At 40.2% G+C, this 23,192-nt stretch overlaps 1 protein-coding gene across 3 annotated transcripts in view; it reads right to left on the reverse strand.

Moving 5' to 3' along the window:
- Positions 1-23,192, reverse strand: part of ROR2 (receptor tyrosine kinase like orphan receptor 2) — a 206,903-nt gene that overhangs the window by 16,536 nt on the left and 167,175 nt on the right. The gene's annotated exons all lie outside the window — the stretch shown is intronic.

The following is a 23,192-nucleotide window of genomic DNA, read 5'->3' on the forward strand; positions in this document are numbered from 1 at the left end:
AAAGTAAAAACCAAGAATAATCTGAAAGTCATATGCTAATGGTAATGGGCTTTGACAGATGAACCTATTAAAAAGCTGTTAAACTGAGACAGTAATATAGATCGTGTTACATATCCTCATGCATTGCTGGCATCTAACTGCATTGAGTACAATTAGGCAAGCAGTTATTCTCTTCTCCCACCTCCTTCTACAATTCTTCATTTCCTTAAGCAAACAGCAATAGGACTTGCCCAAGATTCAATGGAAATGTGTCATAATTCTGAACCAAGAGCTGGATAAACAGAAAAGATTAAAAGCAATCAGTGGTTAATTTCTTTCCCCCTTCCCTTAGATTCAGTGCCCAATTTCCCTCCCGATATATATTTTAATGCTTTGTTTGATTTAACTCTTCAGCCAAATTCTGCTCTTCCTTATATTATCATTATTACTTACTTGTATTACCATAGCATCTAGGCTAAAGATATTGACTGAAATGTCGTTGCTCTGGATTAACACTGGTATAACCAAAAGCATAATTTGGTCCTTTTAACTAAGGAATCACTTTAAAAGCATGAGGTACACTTATATTCCCCCTGTTCCCCCATTGTTTAAGTGGTACTGCAAAGCTTTCCACAATGTAGCCATACCCTGTCCATCTGTCTCATTTGTTATTTTATTGTGGGGTCACCAGCTGTTTTTGCTCCGCCAGTAATGCCATGCTTGATCACCCACCTGTCTGCTTCTTCCACAAACATCTTCACTCTTCTTTCCATGCTGCCTTCTTATAGGTGGGAGAAATTCCCGGTCAAAATATGTCAAACCACACTTATTCTTAAAACTCACTCCTGCCATAACGTGTACTAAAAGTTGCCATCTAATAATGTCCAAATGTAATGAGCGGTGACCGTTACTCTGATTGGCTACGAACTGCACACACGGCTAGTCTGCCAAAAACAGTCCATTATTTTTGTTACCCCATCTTACAGGGGCAGGCGAGAGCTACCTGAGAATAGGAAAGAGTCAGAAGGCTCAGCAGAGCCTTCCTTGAGCTCATCACTTTCCACATCACAGTCCACAGATCCCTCATGGTACAAACAGTTCATCTCAAAACTGCAAAGTATAACAATGTAGGGATGTAAAAGATTGTTTAACAAAACCTTTTAAACAATTACAATTATATCGTTTAAATGTTTAACCGATATAATATTTTACATCCTTAGGGGGTGGCAGGGGATGCACAGGGGCTGTATCGGGGGCACTACACCACTACCACACGGAGCCCTGGTCCCTCCGATTGCCTCGGAATGAGCCCTCGAGAACTGGGGTGCCTCCACCCCCAGGGCCCGCAGGAGGGGGCAATAAGGCATCTCCATGCCCTGCCCACCTCCTGAGCCCACCTGACCCTCCAGACCCTTCACCTGCTGCTGCTCAGCTCACTGCTGCTCAAGCTGGCACCAAACTGCTAAGCCACCAAGGCTCTCCCCTACGCATGCACGAGCGCATATCCCAGCCAACCCACATCATCCCTGCTTGCAACACCCTGTCCCCACTCACCCCCCATGTGCATAGCCCCCCCACAGCAGTGAACAGTTAAATGGTTAACACAATTTGTAAATGGTAAGACTAATATTAACCGGCTAACTGCTAAGTATTTTACATCCCTAAAACAAGGTTACAATGCAACAGCTCTTCAGTCCCTTAGGAATGAGTGGAAAAATCAGTAGAGTTAGTGTAAGTTGGGCCCATAATCAAGGGGTTGATGCTGGAAGGAGGTACCCAGAAGCCAGGGCAGGACTCTCAGGCAAGCCAGCCTGGTTGACTGAATTCTGCAGGGAGCTCTCTTGAGGGAGACCTGACTTGGGGCTATGGAAGACTCCTCATGGGACATAAGCAGATATCTTGAAACTCTCTGGTGGACGGCCTGGAAAGTGGGAACCTGGAACATGGACTAATGGTGCTGGGACTGGATGGTTAATGACAGTTGGTAACCTGAGAACAATCAGTGACATGTCAATGGGATTGAAGAGCTGCTGCATTGTAAGCTTGTTTTACTTTGGGGTTTTGAGACTAGTAGCAAAAATCCCCAACAGCCAGGGATGGGGCACTAGATGGGAAAGGATTTACTACAGAGAATTTTTTCCCTGCTGTCTGACTAGCAGGTCTTGCCCACATGCTCAAGATTCAGCTGATCACCATATGGGGTTGGGAAGGAATTTTCTCCCACGTCAGATTGACAGAGAGTTTGGGTATTTTTTATTTATTTATTTATTTTTGTCTTCCTCTGCAGCATGGGGCATGAGTCACTTGCTGGTTCAAACTGGAGCAAATGGTGGATTCTCTGTAACTTGAAGTCTTTAAATCATGATTTCAGTAACTTTGCCAGAGATTATGGGTCTATTGCAGGAGGGGTGGGTGAGGTTCTGTGGCCTGCGATGTGCAGGAGGTCAGATTGGATTATCACGATGGTCCCTTCTGGCCTTAAAGTCTAGGAGTTTAACTATTTTTACCATGTGGGATCTGTGGACTGTGGCACCTTATAGGAATAAAAGGGTTTGAACTTGCTCCTGAAACAGACAACACTTCTAAATAAATAAATAAAGAGGAATAAAGAATAAAGAGGAAACTGAGGCAAGCACACCTATTGTGCTATGGCCTCCCACAGGAGGGGCCACCTTATTATAGACTGCCATTCCTCACACATTTGCAATGTGCGTTACACAATGAAGCCCTGACCTGGTTGAAGCCTCTAAGCCCTGCCACAATGTACATATTAAACATTAATAAAATAATAATTCACCCACAAATGACAAATGAAGATTAACTCCCACAGAGACATTTGTTCCCCATTGGAGAAAAGTGAAAGGACAGGTGAAATAAGAAGTTTTCAGGACAAGTTAACTACCACAATGAACTGCTTTCAGCTGCACACTCATTATTGTATTAAAACCTCTCATTTTCTAACAATTACTAAATACCCTGAGAGTCTAAAATATCAAAGTGTTGCACAAGCTGCACAACCCCTAGCACTCCAATAGGAAGTCAATGATCTCCATAATGAGCTGCATGAATATGAAACACCTATTTGACCTCTTTCACTAAGGCAAAGTTCAAACACTGATCATGAGGAACAAAGTCAGTTAAGAGAGCTCCATGTAACCATATCTCACACTCTCGCTCCACCTCTCTGCCAGCATAAAGAATCTGAAGGAGTAAGTAACCTAATAATAAGGTTTTGGTGACAAGAATAGTGTGATCACTCAGGTTCAGTTTATTTCTGGCAGAATTTGTAAATACAGTTCAGATACGGTGTATATACACATGTTAATACAAATTTTCTCTGTGGAATGTCATAGTCAGCTACTGATTAAACTAAATTATGACCATTACCTTGGACGTAATACAAAAGTTAACAGCAATCTGATGTCAGAGGTTCTGACAGAAGCAGGACTCTTGTTATTCAAATGCCATGTTCCACATGAATCCTTTATAACTCTCGAATATATTCCAGGCAAAGCACTAAAATTAGTCTGGCTTAGAATCTGAAAGAAAACGATCTCAAATGCTTATGGTTCAATATCCTAACTGATAAAGCGCAAGAAGAAGTATTAGTTGGTGACTGCTACAGTCCAGCAAATCACACCAGGGAACAGGATGACCAGCTCCTTACGCACCTACCTATAACATGTAGGGAAAAAAAGCTGCATGATCACAGGGAACTTCAGTTTGAGTGATATACCGGTATGTTGGAGGTCTTATGCTCCCAGGGCTAAAACATTCTTGGAATTTCTATATATTATAGATGACAATTTCCTAACTCAAAACATGTTCCAATCAACATGGAAATTCTGTATTAGACCTAGTCTTGACAGATACAGAGGTACTGATCACAGAACTAAACATTAATGGTAATTTAGGTACAAGTGATCATAACTTGATATTTATAATGTGCAAACAGAATAAAGTCCAAAACAGTAATATATACACTTGGTTCTTTAAAAGGGCCAATTTCACAAAGCTGAAAATAATTCGGAGCCAAATCAGCTGCAAGGAAGATAATTGAGAATTGTTTAAGAACAGTTTACTACATGCCCAAAAAGGCACAATCCTTTAATTGAGGAAGAAGGCCATATTGGTGAAAATAATAACCTGTTTTAAAGAGGAAGTGAAGGTAGCTATAAAAATAAATATATATATAACAAATAGAAGAACAGGGAAGTTGACAGTAATTAATATAATTCAGAAGCTAGGAATTATAGAAAACTGATAAGAGAAGCAAAGGGACACAAGGAGAACTCTGTGGCCAACAGAGTTAAGGACAATAAAAAAGGATTTTTAAAAGTATATTAGAAAACTAAAAGAAACCTAACAATGGTGTTTGTCTATTACTAGATGGAAAGGTAGAATTATTAATAATGCAGAAAAGGCAGAAGTGTTCAATAAATATTTCTGTTTTGTACTTGGGAAAAACAGATTATATAGTCTTATCATACGAGGATGATAACACTTTCCATTTCACTAGTATCTCAGGAGGATGTTAAACAGCAACTACTAAAGATAGACATTTTTAAATCATCAGGTCCAGATAACTTGCATCCAACAGTTTTAAAAAAACTGGCTGAGGAGCTTACTGGACTGTTAATGTTGATTTTCAGTAAGTCTTGGAACAATGGGAAGTTCCAGAAGACTGGAAGAAAGCTAATGTGTGCCCATATTTTATAAAGGATAACCTGGGTAATTATAGGCCCATCACTCTAGCACTGGTCCCGGGCAAGATAATGGAGCGGCTGATATGGGATCAATTAATCAAGAATTAAAGGAGGGTAATATAATTAATACCAATCAATGTGGGTTTATGGAAAATAGATCCTGTTTAACTTATTTTTTGTAAATGAGATTACAAGTTTATTTAATGAAGGTAATAGCATTGATGTAATATACTTAGATTTCTGTAAGACTTGATACTGCACAACTTTTTGACTAAAAACTAGAATGATATAAAAATTAAACATGAACATTAAATAGACTAAAAGCTCGCTGATAGGTCTTAAAATGTAATTACCATCAGAGGGTGTGTTTCTAGTGCAGTTCTGGCAGGGACTGATTCTTGGCCCTATGGTATTTAACATTTTTATCAATGGCCTGAAAAAACACACAAAACCTTCACTGATAAAGTTTGCAGATTACACAAAAATTGGGGATGTGGTAAAGACAGGCCATTAATATAGAGCGATCTGGACTGCTTAGTAAACTGGACGCAAGCAAACAATAAGTGTTTTAATATATCTAAATGTAAACATACACATCTAGGAACAAAGAATGTAGGCCATACTTACAGGATGGGGGACTCTGGGAAGCAGTGATGCTGAAAAAAGATTTGGAGCTCACGGTGGATAATCAGCTAAACATGATTTTCCACTGTGATGCTAGCGTCAAAAGGGCTAATGCAATCCTTGAATGCATGAACAAGGGAAATCTTGAGTAGAAGCAGAGAGGTTATTTTACCTGTGTATTAGACATTGCTGGAGTACTGTCTCCAGTTCAGGTGTTCACAATTCAGGAAGGATGTTGATATATTGGAAGGGTTTAGAGAAGAGCCACAAGAATGATTAAAAGATTAGAAAACATGCCTTATAGTTAAGGTTAAGATTCCACCATGGGTAATTTTTAAAATTCAGGGACAGGTCACAGGCAATAAAAAAAAATTCATGGAAGCCTGCGACTTGTCCCTGACTTTTACTAAAAATATCCTTGGGGTAGGGGTGAGACAAATAGAGTGTTGTCAGGGGCTTGCAGCTGCTCCAGTCCTGCTGCTCCTGAGGCAGGGCCTGATTGTCGCTGCTCCAGCCCCAAGGGTGCTGACCCAACCCCAGCCACTGCTTCAGCCCTGGGGCTACTTCTCCAGCAGCCCTGGGTCTGACAGCTGCTCCAGCCCTGCCCCAGAAACAGTCCTGGAGGTCCCAGAAAGTCACAGAATCCATTACTTCTATGACCTCCATGACAGAATCTTATTCTTATTTATAGTGATAGACTCAAGAATCTCAGTCTACTTAGCTTAACCAAGTGAAAGTTATGATGACTTGCTTACAGTTTATAATTACCTACACACAGAAAATCTATTTAATAATGGGCCCTTAAGTCTAGCAGAGAAAGTTGTAACATGATCCAATGGCTGGAAGTTGAAGCTAGACAAATTCAGACTGGAAATAAGACATATATATATTTTAAACAGTCATAATAATTAACCATTCAAACAATTTACCAAGGGTTGTGGTGAATTCTCCATCACCGACAATTTTTAAATCAAGACAATGTTTTTCTGAAAATATGCTCTAGGAATTATCTGAGGAAAGTTTTCTGGCCTGTGTTATACAGGAAGTCAGAATTGTTGATCAGAATGGTCTTTCTGGCCTTGGAATCTATGAAACTATGAGCAGTAGTGATTTAGAGTACTATGCTATATTTAACCCTTTTCACAAATGTAGTGTGTTCAGGAAAGCTACAGTAATGGCAGGACTGATACCCACCCCCTCCATGACTTATATTCAATAAATTTCACTCTGCTGTGCATATATTCAGCCTGGGGTATAACATGTGGAGGAAAAAGTACAGGGGAAAAGAAAACAAAAGGGGCTTCATTTTCCATTCAAGCCAAGTTCTTTGCAGTCACATGAAGCTTTTGATATGTGTCCCAAACCAGATGCCAGTAGCTGAATTTCTGGATGGAGCAGAAGTTAAAGTGGCTGAAAATAGGCAGAAACAGCCTCTTCAATTTTCTGCTACTTGAGCTGTAAAGGTTGCTCTAAACAGCGTTACAAGTACAAATCTTAAACTTGACTCAGCAGTTCATGACAGCTCAGTTCGTCCCAGGCTACTGAGATCCTAAAAATGAACCGAAAGTAAAACCTTTTTTGCTTTTGTCCTTTACTAGCCCTTTATGTGCATTTAAAGATTATCTCACTTTTCTCGGGTTGTTATTGTTGGAGTTTTGCTGTTGTTGGTCTTTGCCTTCTACTTGTTTTTAACAGAAAGGTATCAGGAAAACCAAAAGTCTCAACTTCCTGCTTTGTTTGTTTGTTTTTTGTTAAAGAACTCTCTCAAAGTCTGTAGACCTGGAGCAGGAATTTCTTAGGCCTGGTCTACACTACATGGTTAGGTTGACATAAGGCGTCTTGCATCGACCTAGCTGTGGAATGTCTTTACTTAAATTTGGCTCCCATCGACGTTAAGCATCTCTCTACTTAAGTGCCAATTTAGTAACACCACCTCCATGAGTGGCATAGAGTCACGGTCGTTGTAATTAGGTCGGGGCAGTGCCAGTATAGACACTGCTGTACTTACATCGACTGTTACAGGCTTCCAGGAGGTGTCCCACAATGCCCCACATTGACAATACAATTGATACCAGCGTTCCTTGTGAGGATGAGCACCATGGACACAAGGAACCAAGTGTGCACACACAAAAGCTATTCAGTTACTGTGCTATATGCCAATGTAAATTAGGTCGACACAATTTTGTAGTGTAGACATGGTCGTAGTGTTTCATTAAAGAGGAGATGCAATACAATTTTTCCTCAAAGAGAGTTATTCTTCCCAAGTGTTTGTCAATAGTTTTAAACCGACAATCTGACTGAACATTTCCATTTCTCTTAACATCCGATTTCAGTCTCTTGTGGTGATAATCCCACTGGTCCTCCAGCCCTACCAGCAGCTCTTCAGTAAAAGAAAAAAGTGAAGAATTGATATTTCTAATGTAAAATCAAAGAGGGAGGGAGAAGATGGAGGGGAAAACCAAAAGAAAGAAACACCGAGGTTTGTCTTTATGCATCATAAGAAAAGAAAGTGGTCATTTTTAATTTTTGCAGCTGATGTTCATCTCATACCAGACTCACAGGGCCCATGTCAGAAAGTAAAGAGGGCTCAGCGTTGATAAGGGAGTGGGGGATGGGATGAGCTCCTTATCACACATACAGTAGTACTTGATTAAACATTCTCTCTCTTCTAACTGCTATCCTACAACTTTGAATTTGTGAAAGGAAGGAAATATACGTGCAATATGGGGAAAGCAAAACAAAAAACAAAGCCCTAGAGTCCTCTTCTTTATAATGCAAAAATACATTACTGCCGTCTTCCCATTCACGCGGCATTTCGGGCCCCAAAAAACCCTTCATGTGCTATGGAAACAGGAACGTTATAAATGATCTTATGGAAGTATTGATTATCCAGAACTGAAAATATATTCAATTACTGGTGTTTTGTCAAACATTTATTATTTCCTTTCTGTATAAATAATCACATTGCAATCATCTAACATCAATGGTACTTAAAAGGTAATATAACAATATATCTTCATGCAAACATACATCTGGTTTGAAATGATATTTACATAATTTACATAAAATCCTGTATGTACCGCAGGCATTGCATAAATATATTAAACCCACTCTATTTTATATACATTAGAATAAGAAGAAGAATATTTGCACTACTATTATTAATATTAATCATGTTTATTATGGTAGTGCCTAAGGACCAAATCAAGAACTGGGCCCATTGCGCTAGGCACTGTACAAACTCAGAGCCCTGATGCATTTACAATTAACTAGACAAGACAGACAGGGCAGGGGAAAGGGGAATAACACTATCAGAGTGAAGAGTGTGATTGAAGCAAACAGCAGGTCCGTGCCACTTTCTTTTTTTGGGGGGTGGGTTGTTTAGTTTGGAGGGGATTAGTTAAATGGACAGAAAAGGGAATGAAGAGGGGACACCTAAGGGAAGGGGGGTGAGGGGAACAGGGCAGGGGGGAAGACGGTATGAAGGACAGGCATGGAAAGAAGAGACAGAGAGATGGGGAAGGAGAAGGTTGCAGCAAACAGCCAATCAGCGCAGTGCAGGGATGGTGTTTTCCACGTGGTGGCCCCTGTAAAGCTCAGTTCTGGGGCCCCTACCAGTGTTGTTGCCCATCATGCTGGACGGGGTGTACATCCTTGCATCACCACAGTTAGCTGGGTTTGCATTTCACTTTAGCTTTCACTTTGTCACCAGGGACAAGTAACTGAGTTTGCATGTTGAGGGCCCAACTCACTGCCTCGGGACCGCCTGCGATTGCATGGGATGCAGGCACCTAATGCTGCCACTCAACATAAGGCAGAGACAGTCCAGTCAAAACTGCAGCAAGTTCTCTTAGCATCCAAAGATCCCTGCTTTGGCTGCTCCCACAGTTGCACCTCTGGGTTGGAATCTCTGGCTGGCTCCTCTTCAGTTGTTCTGAAGCCATATGGCAGAAGGGGAGGGATGGCCCCACCTGGACCCCATTTTACTCTCTCCTCCCAATGCAGCAGTCTCTGCTTTGACTGCTTCTATAACTGTCCTTACCATCTAGGATCTCTAAATATATAAAGTTAAATTTATAGATGATATTCTACCATCACCTAGACAAAGACATCAAAGAAAAGACCTACAAAACAAAAGGGACTTTTCTTAATGGAAAAGCTGAAATGGTGAAAAAAATAAATATGGACAGAATGTAACACATGATAACAGTGACAATCTATTGTACGCAACTGTCACAGCTGAACAGTCTGGAGGGCATATTAGAGGAAAATGTCCTAACAACTGAAGAGTGACTCATGGAAACTTCATTCTATATTAAATTCCTTTCCTAGGGATAAATAGGAATAGAGAAACCAAATTAGAGCCCAAAGGGGGCATGCACTTGGTGTCCCTGAAAATAAAGAAAGATCAAAGACCGAGTGGCTTTTGTTGAAAAATACAGAATATTTCTGGTTTAAATGTGGGTGGTAAAAATTTGTCATATGTTAATACATGTTACAAAATACCAGCCAGAACTTCACACAACAGAAACACACATGATGGCAGACAAGTTTTACATAGATGGTGCACAGAAATGTGATGGTTTAGAGATTTTTAACTATCAGACAGAAGGGTTCATTGAATGCATTTTAAAAGCGAGCACAGCTAAGAAAGACCTAATATTTACTAATGAGAGCTTTTCTTCTTTCTGTTTGGTTCAAGCTAGAACAAAAGGAAACGTATGTTAAAAATTGCTTTCTTGAAGAAGTTAGAGTGACCATGCTTTCCCACAAAGTTGTGTGTCAGCAATAAACAGGAACTCTCCCACTGTGAACATTCAACAATTGATTAACGAATTGTTAGCTAAGGCAAATTAAGAATACAAATTGTTATCCATACGGTATGTATCCAGAACTCCTGTTTATATCCTGTTCAACTGCTATCAATAACTCATGTCATTTATGTATTGCTCATGAATAATCTAGTATTTTACTTTAAATCAAAGATGTCCATGACAGTAAGAGAAAATTCTTAAGTGTTCTTAGTAATAATGATTCATTTCTCCGCTCCTATAATAACTCACAGATTGAACATTAAGTAACTAGGAGCCCAATCCTGCCAGGGGAGTGAACTGATGTTGAGGGAATTCAGCAATTTGCGGGATCTTGAACCTTAATTCAAGAAAGTACTTAAGAATGTGCTTAAATCCATGCCTATTCAGGAAAACACAGAAGCACAAGCTCATGAGTTTTCCTGAATTAGAGCCTAAGAGATTAAATACAAAAGAGTATGATGGAGTTTGCATTTCTCCTAATCTAGACACAAAATAAAAATGTAATTATACAAGTCTTTGGTCTACAGGATTGTTAGATTTGGGCAAAACCAGGAACCTGACCTGTTTTTTTGTGTAACATCTACTATGGCTACTGTCCACTATGTGCATCCAAACATCAAGATGATGAGCATTCTAAGAATCTAGAGGGATATATTTAATATATTTCAGAAAACTAAGTTTTTAAAACAAATATCCCATTAATCTATAGTACCATATGTAAGCAACACAAAGGGATTACTTAAAATAATACAAGGTGGGGGGGAGGGAAGATTCCTCTTATAATGTAATAAATAGATCCTTGGATAAACAGATTCAGAAGCCCATATGATTGTTATCAAATTAGTAGGAAGAACCCTCAAGTTATACTCTAACAATCAACTACTACTTTAAAGCAACCTATAGAATACATTAGATAATCTATAGGTTGGTTTAAAAATTCTGTAGAAAGGATATCACCTTCTAAAGAATTTTTAATAAAGCAACCGGTGAGTGCTTTAAAAAATGTCCATATGTCCACAATAAGTAGGTCTATGTCAACTTCTGACACTCTCCCTACCTTATTGACCTCATACTCCCAGATATGAAATACTATTGAATGTTAAAATATTTAATGAGAGAAGAGGAGATTAAACCACCCCTAAGAGCAAATAGGAGTGGAGTTGCAAAGATATGGAGAAGACTAGAGATAGGTAATACAACAGGCTAGGGAGAGTGTCAGAAGTTGTGGTGACCATGATTGTTGTAGGCACAGATGTAAAGAATTTTGAGGGCAGTCACCAGTCCTCTTGCAGGAAAATCCTATGACTTCTGACAGTCATATTTGTGGTGGGAATATAACTGGGAATTCTTAGGGCAGAAGCCATGGAGAGGAGAGGGATATCTAAAAATTAGTACAATAGGCAGTCGGAATGGAGGGATAAGGACAGAGGGCATATTTCAGCCTCCAAGTTTATTTATCCCAGTGTGTGATTATTTTGTAAACAAGAAGCATTCAAGTAAAATGATCTGCAATACATAGAATTAAAGGAATAAAGGAATTGTGTTTAATTAAATAGAAGCAAGTCACACTAATGCAGGGATGCCTGTATTTGAAGAACAGCATTTGGGAGTTTGATGGTACAGGAATTTCTAAATTAAATATATTTTTGGTTTGTTTAAACTGCATTTCAGCTCAGGAAGTCATACAATCTAGCACTAAGTTCTGATATATGTAGCCTATAGGACTAGCCTGCTTGCTTGCACACATATACCTTTCCTTACAGATTTAAGTATTGTTATTTTATTATACTAGAGTCATAGATTCATATTAACATATTACAGCTATAATGCAAGGTACCTTACAAGCCACATCCTGTATGAAAGCTGAGGCAGTTAGCATACATATGTTCGGGACCTTTGGCCTAGATAAGTAATGATGAGTTAAAGGATAAGACATATATGGTTATAACCTTTACCCTAGATAAGACAGGAGACAAAGACGGGGGGGCTGCCTCAGTTTATGCCCCAAGTAAACTTCACAGGTATACTATAAAACCCACAGAAAGGGCCAGAAATAACAAAGGTGAGATGAGCAAACCATCTGGAAAGGATATGGATATGTCATTAATACACACGAACCTGCTAGCCTATAGAATACGTGTACCCTAATAATCTGAGGTGAAGAATCCAAGTTTGGACTTAGAAGTAGGACCCATATTGTTCAGGGTATAAGGGGCAAACCATGTTACTTGGGGCGATCATCAGCTACTTTTGAAATTTCTTTTAGTTATTGTGTTAAGATCTTTTGTTCTTTGTTTATACTTAGTATTATTTGTAGTGATAATTTTAGCCTTATAGCTCTTAGCTCTCGTGCATTGCCTAGCTCTCCACCCTTCCACTCAAGAGTTGAGGAACCGGATATCTCTCTCAACCAGGTCATCAGGGAAGGGTGTGAGTATATTAATCCAAAGCATACCGTATAAATATATATCACATGTGACTTTAGAATAAGACTGTAATCCTATTCATTATCCATTTGATTATTCATTTTCTTTTAATCAGTTATTTGTTTATCATTTATGTTATCTTAATAAAAGCTTATAAAATTATACAGATTCGGTTATCAGTGTGAGCATTCCTGTTGTGCACCCCAGGGGTCTCTATAAAACTCTTCTGGAGCCTGATTCCAGGACTAGAACCTCATTATCTTCTGATCAGATCAACTGGCAAGCCTATAACCCCAATCAAATTACTAAACACCCAGAAATCAAGCTACATATATGTCCCACATATTCTAACAAATATTTTCACATCATTCATAATAAGCAGCATTTGCATTTGAGGAGCCAGCTGGGCTCACAAGAGTGTCACTTTTCCAATCCCAAAGTCAGTCCATTTGCCCTAACATTTACTCCTTTCCATCAAAGCAACAGGGAAAATAGTCTAGAGAAAAAAACCTAGCTAACCAGTTGTGGTTAACAAATTTGTTACGTCAAAAGTATAGAGCAAGGGTGGCCAAACTGTGGCTCGCGGGCTGCATGTGGCTCTTTTACACTTACGCAGCTCCTATTGCCCCCGAACCGCATTCTCCACCAGGGGCGGAGAAGCTCGGAACTTCTGTCCTGCAGCAGGTGGTGGGGCTAGAGGACCTTACTCAGTGGGGAAGGGAGTCTCGAGGGGTCAGTAAGTTTGGCCATCCCTGATGTACAGCATCTATGATCGCTTTATTCAGAAAAACATTCCAAGCATGAAATTAACTTCATCTACATAATACCAGAATAATTACCAATGGGAGGACTTTGGTTCATAAGAGTTTTTTTTCACACAAACTTTAATGGCACATCTGTAAATTTGATTGTGAGAAAAATAATTTGATTTTGATTCTATTTCTTTTGCGTGTTCTAGAGCAGATGAAAGCTTGCAAAGAGAACATCATTTTAACGTAATAGTTCTTGGGGACTGGCCATAGTCTACAGAATTGCTCCTCTCAAAAGGGCCTGATCCTGTACTAATGAAGTCTATGGGAATTTTACCATTGACTTCAATGGCAGCAGGTTTGGGGCCTAAAGAACTGATGCAAATGCAGCCCATATCAATGGAGACCAAAGGTGGGATTTTCCATGGCTGTAAATGAGCCATCTTTCCTGCACAAAAAATGGTTGCTTGTATATTCTGACAAATGCCTAAAGTTCTAAATTAAATAGAAAATAGTTTTAGGAGCCCATAAGACCGAAATAAAATCTTTTCCATTCATAAGTGAAATGCTAACAAATTGCACCAGAAAAGAAAAGAGTTCTGCAGTTTTGGTATTAAAAGATTTTTTTTTTTTAAACTTTAACAGATAGAACCAGATCCTTAACTTGTATAAACAGTTACAGCTCAGTCAAAGTCAACGGCGCTATGACAATGTATATAAGCTGAGGATATGGCCCATGAATGTTGGCACCAGACACAATTACAAGCTGGTAAGCCTAACTTCAGTACCAGGCAAATTGGTTGAAACTACAGTGAAGAACAAAATTATCAGACACATAGACAAACACGATTTGTTGGGGAAGAGTCAACATGCTTTTGTAAAGAGAAATCATGCCTCACCAATCTATTAGAATTCTTTAAGGAGGCCATCAGGCATATGGACAAGGATGATCCAGTGGATATAATGTACTTAGATTTTCAGAAAGCCTCTGATAAGGTCCCTCACCAAAGGCTCTTAAGCAAAGCAAGCTATCATGGGATAAGAGGGAAGGTCCTCTCATAGATCACTAACTGGTTAAAAGATAGGAAACAAAGAGTAGGAATAAATGGTCAGTTTTCAGAATGGAGAAAGGCAAATAGTCATGTCCCCCAGGGGTCTGTACTGGGACCAGTACTGTTCAACATATTCATAAATGATCCAGAAAAAGGAGTAAACAGTGACGTGGCAAAATTTGCAGATGACACAAAACTACTCATGATAGTTAAGTTCAAAGCAGACTGAAAAGAATTACAAAGGGATCTTACAAAACCGGATGACTGGGCAACAGAATGGCAGACGAAATTCAGTGTTGATAAATGCAAAAAAATGCACATTGGAAAATATAATCCCAACTATACGTATAAAATGATGGGGTCTAAATTAGTAGTTACCACTCAAGAAAGTAATCTCGGAGTCATTGTGGATAGTTCTCTGAAAACATCCACTCAATGTGCAGCGGCAGCCAAAAAAGCAAGCAGAATATTGGGAATCATTAGGAAAGGGATAGATAATAAAACAGAAAACATCACATTGCTTCTTTATAAATCCATGGTACACCCATAGCGCGAACACCTAATGCAGATCTAGTCGCCTCATCTCAAAAAAGCTACGTCGGAATTGGAAAAGATATAGAAAAGGACAACGAAAATTATTAGGGGTATGGAAAAGCTTCCATATGAGGAGAGATTAATAAAACTGGGATTTTTCATCTTGGAAAATTGACAACAAATGGGGATATGACAGAGGTCTATAAAATCATGACCAGTGTGGAGAAAGTAAATAATGAAGTATTATTTACTCCTTCTCCTGACACAAGAACTAGAAGTCACAAAATGAGATTAATAGGAAGCAGGTTTAAAAAGAATAAAAGGACGCATTTCTTCACACAACAGAGAATGTTGTGAAGGCCAAGACTATAACGGGGTTCAAAAAAGAACTAGATAAATTCATGGAGGATAGGACCATCAATGGATATTAGCCAGATGGGCAGGGATTGCTGTTTGCCAGAAGCTGGGAATGAAAGACGGGATGGATCACTTGATGATTACCTGTTCTGATCATTCCCTCTGAAGCACCTGGCGTTGGCCATTGTCAGAAGACAGGATACTGGGCTAGATGGACCATTGGTCTGACCCAGTATGACCATTCTTATGTTCATACTCATTCAGTATTAAAGCACCCCAGAATATAGTTGTTACAGGCTTGATATTTCAGGCCTTTAATCTAAATAAGGTGAAATGGGATGTTATCAGGCTTTCACTGGCATTATATTGGTTAATATTTTTGGGGGGCTTTTACTTGAAAGAAAAAATAAACTAGAAATAATTCCCTTAAAAAATGCAGCTTCAAGCAAGTGGCATGTTATTAGTTGAAGCTCCAAAACAGCATCAGGCATGTTTAATTTGTTACTGTTAATTATAGGTGATATATGTTGTATTAAACCAAGTATTCAGTATGCACCCAAACATGCCCATAATATTCCTATCATGAAGTTTAACTGGCTGAACTTGTAAAGGCCTGACACTCAATTCAACAGCATTTCTCCGTACGTCTATAACATGATCATTTTTAAATGCTGCATCCAGTCAATACTGAAACTCCAGGGAATGTTCTAGAGACAAGGTGGATGAGGTAATATCTTTTGTTGGACCAACTTCAGTTGATGAGAGAGGCAAGCTTTCGAGCTTGCCCAGAGCTCTTCAGGAACATCTACACAGTGGCTGGGAGGTGTGACTCCCAGCTCAGATAGACATTTACATGCTAGCTCTCCTTGAGCTAGAGCCTAAAAATAGCAGTGTGGCTGTGGTGGCATGGATGGCTAGGGACTGTACTTGGGCAGCTGGCCCTAGACACCGGCACTGTGCTGCCACAGTGCTACTTTTAGGTGCTAGTTTGATGAGAGCTAGCATGTGTATGTCTACCCAAGCTGGGAATCACACCTCCCAGCTGCTGTATAGACACACCTTTCCTTATTATTCTTTTTGGGTGAGGGGAGGAATGGGGGCATGCCCACAATCCCTGGCATGGGGGGAAAGGAGAATGAGGCACACAGAACTCCTGGTGGGAGGAAGGTGGAAATGCCTTTGGGATAGCCCATGCCTCACTTTCATGAAGTTCATGATGTGATTATGCCCCTTACCATATCAGCATTTCAGTGGGTAGGGGGCAGACTATGCTGGGCCAAAGAGAGGTACAAGGGCTTGTGCTATGATACCACTATGTTGGTATCAGGATGAGGAGGATGAGGGGCTTGAGTTGAGCAGCTGTGCTTGAGGGCTGTGCTGCTACCATGGTAGAGGGTAAATAGGGCTCAGCTGAGGGAGAGGTTTGAGCTGAGAGGCTACCCGCAGATGCACACAGGGAGGCTGTCTCAGGGAGAGGAAATGAGCTGAAGAGCTGTTAGAGGAGGGGTTCTGGAGCTGTGCTGTCAGAGTGTGAGGATTCCCATGATGGGAGGTGCTGTGGGGTGAGCTGGGATGGGTCTGCTGCTGAAAGAGTACGGACGGCTGTGATCATTTGCTTCTCCAGATTGCATTCTGCTCTGCAGTCATTCAGCTACCACTGGTGTAGAGCCGAGCAGATCAGGCAGGAAGATGGGCCCTAGGTCTCTAAGCAGCTTGCTTTTCACTGCCAATAGCAATCTTCAGAGTTAGAAGGTTATTTTATTTTAAAATAGGTGAGCCGACTGCCTGGGACTTTGAGGAAAGGTTGGCAAATTTGGGGCAATCTCAACCACAAGACAAGAGTGCTTGTGGTGATGTACGTATCAAAGTGCAAATGTATATGCTGGACATATATTGTAGGATCACATTTTTTAAAAGTCTCTTAAATTTTTATCTTCAATACATTTTGTGCAGTCACTTGGACACAGCCTGCAAAAGACAGATAGTGTGAACAAACAGCTGGTGCGTCATGCAAAAAATTGGTTTGTGCAAAACTACATATGAACACAAAGGACCAGCTGACAGCCCTTCGAACTAGAGCAGAGGTTCCTGGAGAATTGCTAGCAGTCTGTGTAGAGTTGGTAGGTCTGTGGGTGATTGATCTCCTCATTCCTTGTTACCAGGTAACAATCTGCACTAAAAGAAAGCTAAAAGATGTATTAAAGCTTCCCTAATTTTCTTCATGTAATCAATAGATGTAATTGCCATTGGGAGGAGGAGGTGGCTCATGAGGCAATCCCCATGTTAAGAAAAGCTGGTCAAAAAGAGCTAATTATTTTTCACAATAATTTTTTTTTTTAATTTTAAAAATTGCTATGAAGATTTTTCATTTTTTCAACAAAACAAACCACAAAATAAGAAAATACACACTTTTTAGTAAAAACATTCTGTATCTGCTTTTCAGGTTTTCATCAAAAAAACGCCAAAACTATCAACCAAAATTAAAATTTCTGTTTTGGTCAAAAAGCCATTTTTCATCAACAAATTGTTTTAATAGCAGCAAACAAACAAACAAAATTCAACCAACTCTTTTTAAAAGTTTTAGCAACACTGGCTCAATCATTTCCAAGAACGAATAGGGAAATATACATGTTTTGCTCTTGGTACAAAAAAAAAGTTACAATAATTTCATTGAGAATCTTTAGCGCCTTCATGCGTCATGAAATTAGGCAGGGGAATCAGCTTGATGTCAGGAACGATTTTATGCAGTTGCTATGAAAAACTGCCCAAATTTGGTGAAGTTATAAGCATGGGTGGTGGATATAATATGCCAAGGGAAGCTAAGCCCCGCCTGGCGCAGCCACCGCCTTGCTGCGGATGCCTGGGCCACGGTGGCCCTGCCTCTTCCCCTTCTTGCTGGGAGTTGGCTTCTGCCAGAAGTATTTGCTTATTTATTATGTGCCATGCAGGCTCCCGGGCAGCTGAGAAGGCGGGATCTGCTACTCAGGTTCCCAGGTCCCTTGGGCTCCCCAGGGAGATTACTGATGAACTGTGGAAGCTGAGCAGCAGATACCACCGCCTCAGCCCCCTGGGAACCTGCATGGTGCATAATAAATAAGCTCGCTCAGGGGAGGGATGGAGAGCACAAAAGGCGGGGGCGGGGGGGAGGTGGGATGTGGAGGAAAGGAGGAGGGCCAAGTTGGCAGAAGGATACAGCAGTGTGAGTTGAGCGGGAAGGGAGGAAGGACACACGCTGTGAGTGGGCAGGAGGCTGAGCAGAGGAGGAGGAGAGGCCTGGGGTCGGGTGTGGGTGAGGCTGTGGGCAGAACAGACAGTATGGGGAGCTAACCTCCCTGAGGGGAAGCTTCACCTGCTGCCCATGGTTATAAGCCTTTGTAAAATGTCAGTTCACACACACTGAGTAGAGACTTGACAGAGTTTGCCAGTCAATTCTCCAAAGATTCTGTCTGCATTGAGTATGCTCCAGCCCAGGATGTTTCCTGCAGCTGCTGTTTCTGGCTACTGCTAGCTGCTGGGACCTAGAACTGAGAACAGGAGGACAGTCTCTCCTGCGTTCTCAATGACCACCCTGCTGGCACCCAGGCAGTGTGGCGTAGAAAGCCACCTGACTGAAATTCAGAGGGGACAAGAACAGACTTGCATGGTGGTGGAAGGAGCAGCGTGGGACAAAGAACCTGACCGGGGGAGGGATAGGAGAGACTGGGACTGAGAATGGATGAGGAGCCTGGGACAGGAAGCCTGCGGATGAGGGGTTAGATTGGGACTGCAACAAGAAGTTTCGTGGGGACAGAAAGGGGTGTGACTGGGATGAGGAGCTGGGGGATGGCAAAGAGATACAGTACTGGGACAGGGGTAAAAGGGTCTAACTTCTAGAGAACACTCCCCTTTAGGTCCTGGAATGGAACCCAAGATTCCTGAGTCTCACCATTCTTCTGTACTCAGCAAATATCTATGAAACCCACTGGCAAATTGCATCTCTTATCCCCTCTAGCGCTGGTCCAGAGAGAGGACGAAACCTGCTACGGCTATCAGTTACTCAGTTAAGCTCCAGCGGCAGAGATAAAGTTTCCAATCCTGATGAGCCATGCAGATGGCAATATAATTCCATAGGACAGTTTTTTTTTCTCCAGTTTGCTATTTTAAAAAGCTTGGAAATGATACACCAATCTCAACCCTCAATGCCTCTGGAATTCCAGGGAAGTTTAGCTCAAACAGCTCCCCCAAATGCACTGAAAGGGTGGCTGGTGCAGAATGAGAGCGGGGGGTGGGGTGTCAAAGCTTTGCACTTGCTCCTTTGTGTAGCTTGTGGCAGCACAAGCCTAGAGTCTGTGGTCAGGGACAGCAAGGACTAGAACTGTGATTGGTGGCTGTGTTGGAAACTAAGAGGTTGGGAAGAGCCCTTTCCCTTCACATATATATGCAGCTACAGAACACTAGTGTAATTCTAAATGATAGTTTCCCCCCTCTGGTTTTTATTGCTTTTCAGTCAAAGCCAATTACTGGGTGTCTGCTATCATTTATTACTAAAGCATTCTCTATTTTCTGCACCCTCCTTAGAATTAATTTCAATGTAATGTCTATTCATTTGAATTCCACTACTACATTATAAAAATTAGTGGAAACTATTTGGTAAAGCAAAACGGCTTATGTTCAAAAGTCACAATTATAATTTATTTTGGTACTCCATGCATGTCAAGTTATGCCAATGTATTGGTTATACGTAATGGCACATGGCAGCTGCATAAATTAAACTCACCATATCTAAAGTTAATAACCACTTAATTTATCAAAACAAATACTTAGAAATTCAATTAAGAAAACAAATATTGCTCCTAAACTTAGGACACAAGCACTTAGCTCTTCATGCCTGAGAATTGACATCCTGTGTGTCCTGAGATTTCTGTCAGGTTGGGTAATGGAGAAATAAATGTATGACCACCATTGACTTTAAATTCTTGTGTGCACAACTCTCACTAGTAGGTTGTTTTGCTTCCCCCACAAAATAATAATTGAAGAAAAACACATTATTTTAATAGCTGCACCTTGTAACCTCCTAACGTTTTTACACACTAATATCAAACATGCTGCTGACAGCAATGGAAGAGAGTGCGAGAGAGGACGAGAGAGCCATTGGAGAATTGGGCTGCTAACTGTCGACTGAGTACCTCATGACCAATTCAGACCATCTTGGATCATATTGTAAAAAGTAACTACAATATTTCAACCCTGCAAGCACAGAACACAATTTCCAAAGAATGTTTTATCCTTCAGATTCCTATTTAATTTGACAGATTTGGCAGTTAAAACTATGCTTTAGTGTAACCTGTAATAAATTGTAGTCCATTGCAATGGAGGAGAGAATGGAAGGATAGACTGTGTTCTTTTTTTTAAAAAGAAAACAGGAGTTACCTTCGTATTAAATATAATTTCTACTACCACTGAAAGCTCAGCCAGGCTTTTCCCAGTTGCAAGGAAACCTGCTGTAGCAATATTACACAGACTTCATGCCCTTCTTTTAGCCCTTTGTGTATTGCAAAACAATGAGCCATTCTATTGGCTCTTAGTGTGTCACAAATGGGAGCTTTTCAAAGCTGATTTTGTAGAACAAAGTATGTCGAAAATGTCAGAATTTCTGTAGTTCAACATATTGAGAGAAGAGTTTCACAAATATACAGGAGGTCAGTTAATGCAGCAGGAGAAAGTTTACATTCCATTCTGAATTTGAAAGATACTGATTTTCCAACTCTAAAGTGGGGGAAGATATCTCTCAGGCTTGTGCATTTCACTTGTAAACCAAAAATTTAAACAAAACTAATTTTGAAATGACTTCTTTGATGCTTATAGCTATATAAACCAAAACTGACAAAAATGTGGTGCTGAAGTAACTAATACTTTGTTTCATATTACTATCAGAATTAATACAATGTCAAAAAGGACATGGTGGTTAGTAATTATTTTGGCTGATGATAAACGTTTTCCGTTATTTCATTTTTAGAGAAATATTTCCTGTCTCCTCATATTTTAGACTTAAAGTGGCATTACAATTTTTAAAAAAAAAATCACATCTGAATTTTTTAAACTTACTTGTGTTACGAACATCACCTAAGATCATTTTAGTTAAAAAAAGAAAAAAGTCTCCTTTCTTCAGTTTAGTTTGTACTGTCTGTTTCACTTTTTCTCAAATACAATCAGATAAGTTACACATATTGTTTGTGAGGTTCATTGAAGAGTAAAAGTGGAAAATGTGAGTATGAAACCATAAAAATTGGCATGATGCCTTATGGTCAGATGTAATACCTGAAACTATTTGAACTCATTTTTTTAAATTCATTAGATTTTGTAATAACAGTGTCCCCTCTATCTTTTTGCCTTCCCCCACCCACACATACCCTAACCTTTCACCCACGTTAAGGCCTCCATGCATCCTAAGGCACTCTAATTAAACTCAATGTGGCATAAAAAGCTGCACAGGAAGTCACAGGAACCTACAACTGCCCTTTTGTAGGGGATACAATAAATACTTTGAAAGCCATTTAAGTTACTGAACAGCTGGGGTTAAAAATAAATTCAAAACAAACTAAAGATCATCAGGGATGTCCAACAGCTGCAGTAATGGCATACAGAAGTCCAAGGGCTATCACTAATTCGCATATTGATTTACAGATACACATTAAAAAAATAACAAATGCACAAGCAGCTCTGTTTTACTTGTAACTTCTTTGAAAGAATCATTCAACTGGTTTCTTTGACTGCACAAAAAATAAGTACTTGCTGCTGGTCAGCTCTCTTTCTAACCTGTGCTCATTGGGAGAGGGTGTCTGGGAGTCAAATTTTATGAGGTCAGAGCTGCATTTGGTCCTTAGCTGTATACTGTGCATGCTGAGTTATTGCTTCCCACTTGACTGATATGACAGCATGCTGACCGCACTAAAAAAAAACTGCAGCTCTCCAGCCAAAAAGATACATTCTGATCTCCACTGCATATGTGGGCTGCTCCTGTGGAACTCTAATACAAGTTGTGTGTCAAATCTCTCACATGTTGACATTAGACATTGTGTTTATATCTATCAGCAAGTTTAAATTGTAAACTCTAAGTATAGGATTTATAGGAAAACAAACATTCACCACGCTTTTATACTTTTGTGTTCCATCGAATACTTTACAGGACTGGGAGGTGATGTATATGTTGTAGCTCATGTAAAACAGGGTTGCAAATACTTCTTCCAAATGCTTCAGACAGACAATCTTAAATATTTTGAAGTGTTTTCTGAAAACAGATGGCAGTTTTCCCACTTAGATATACTTATAGCAATAAAAATAGATACATCCTTCACAAGATGTGACAAAAAGGATTCAATTCTTGAGGACAAATAAGCTAAACAAATGCTCTATTTTCTGAGCAAACTCAACAAACAAATTTAAAAGAGTCATGTTACAGGAATGGACAATGGCCCAGATCCTCAACTGTGGCCGACAGCAATGAGTACACAGCGCAATTAAGGAAGGGGAGGGCACCCTTTGCATTTTCCCCAACCCTGGATTAGGTATGTGTCGGGTCTGTCCACCATACCATTAATTTACTGCAGCCTTAAGTATGCTCTAAATTATGCCAGCTACCCTATGTCCCCTAGGGGCCAATCTGACAGCTGGAGCTCTGCAGTGCATAGGGAAGCTCTGGCTACAGCCCCTTCTTCCTTTGTCAGCAACAGGGTGCAGGAGCATAGGAGTCCCAATGTTACTGTAAGATCGTCTCACAATGAATGAGCCTCCTATAGCTGATATTCCTGTTTTGGGGGCCAGGATCTTCTAGCATTGTGTGCAAAGCAGCTGCACTGTACTCCAGGACCTGGGATATCACATTTAGACAATGGCATGGAAGAAGGTAAAGTTCCATTGTACAACTTCATTTTTACATTTGGGTTAGCATTCGTTTTGAGCATCCAAACCATGT

Source organism: Emydura macquarii, unplaced genomic scaffold (assembly GCF_026122565.2).
Source record: "Emydura macquarii macquarii isolate MOO-44397 ecotype Brisbane River unplaced genomic scaffold, CSIRO-AGI_Emac_v2 contig_2897, whole genome shotgun sequence".
Taxonomy (NCBI): Eukaryota; Metazoa; Chordata; order Testudines; family Chelidae; genus Emydura; species Emydura macquarii.